Source organism: Orycteropus afer, unplaced genomic scaffold (genome assembly GCF_000298275.1).
Source record: "Orycteropus afer afer isolate SDZICR_OR568_19922 unplaced genomic scaffold, OryAfe1.0 scaffold00898, whole genome shotgun sequence".
Classification (NCBI taxonomy): domain Eukaryota; kingdom Metazoa; phylum Chordata; class Mammalia; order Tubulidentata; family Orycteropodidae; genus Orycteropus; species Orycteropus afer.
Window position 1 is genome coordinate 141,954 of NW_006922485.1, and position 1,618 is coordinate 143,571.

The window sequence follows — 1,618 nt, forward strand, 5'->3', positions numbered from 1 at the left end:
GAACTGCTGTATGGAAAGTGAATTTGCTCTGTAAATCTTCACCCAAATCAAAATAAATAATTAATAAATAAATAAGTTAATTAAAAGAAAAGAGAGAGACAACTGGAACTTATACCAGTATATGCACAGTACTGCACTACCACTAACACCAAATACCAGGCTACAGATAAATGCATAGACAACGGAGAAGACCAGATGGCATTCAGTGAACAGGAATATACTCTAGACCAGTGATAGATTCAGCTGAGGAATAATCTTTCACAGATACTAGTGACACAAAATAACCACAATCATTATAGAAGCAACAAAAGACAGAGTTGGAGCAATCCCTCAGAGACAGCCAGACACTTTGGGAGAGAGAACCACCAGATCTGCTGACTCAGGACCATAGTATTGGGGGACACCAGGCTCAATTGGCACAACATAATACATAAAAATCATGTTCCACAACCTACTCTAGTGAGTAGCAACTGGATCTTAAAAGCTTTCAAGTAGCCTCTAAGATGCAGCTAATCGTCTCCTCTTGTCTGAAGTGAAGAAGTATGAAGAAAACCAAGGGCATTTGGATACAATCAGCCCGAGGATATGATGGACCTCAAGACGAGCAGAACTTGATGGTGGCCAGCTGTAATGCCAACCACTCAGGAAGGGATCAAAATGATCAAAACTGGAAATCCTGGATAGAGTAGGAGGAAAAACATGGAACAAAATCAAAAAACACAATAACAACCAGAATTACTGGTCAGATGGAGTCTGGTCAGACCCCCAAGAGTATGGCCCTGGGATGCACTTTGGGCCTGGGCTAAAGCTCATTCCCAAGGGCTGGCTCTCAGCCCAAAAGTAGTAAGACTTACATGCACAACACCCAACCCAGGGCGATGCACCCACCTACTCTACAGAGACACATTCCTTGGAGCAACCGGCCATGGGGCACCAGAGGGGCAACATTCACATGGAGGAAAAGCTGGACAGACAGAAGTGCATAACTAAGAGTGCATAACAGGGAAGGGGATGAGGAGAGTGGGTTAGGCTTGGGGATGGTAATTGGGGAGTGAAACCAAATGTACATGAACTGTTGAATGTAAAACAAATTCTGCTCTGTAAATTTGTACCCAAAGCACAATAATAATAATAATAAGCTGCAAAACGTTCTTAAATTTAGAAGATATTTTTAATCAACAGAATTCTCTTTTTTTTTTATTTAATTTAATTTTTTAATTGTGATTTGGGTGAAAATTTAGAGAGCAAATACACTTTCCATACAGCAGTTCACATACACTTAGTCTCATGACATTGACCACAAATTAGCACAATGCAACATCTCCCCTCCCACTTCCTCCCGATAGTTATAGTTACCTCTTCCCTGTGTCCATCCCTCCATGCACTCTTACCCCCTGAGCTGTCTCCCTGTGCCTGAGCAGCCCTTCTTTATCTCATGCTTGTTCTCTCCAATGAGTGTATCTACCTCAGGCAAATGCTCAACTGATATGCCTGTCTATTGTTTGGCTGGAAGCTACAGGTGTGTGTTCAATTCCAGACCTGAAGGGCAGCTAGGGGCCATAGTCTCAATGGTTCCACCAGGCTCCCTCAGGCCAGCAAACCTGTTCCCCACCTTTTT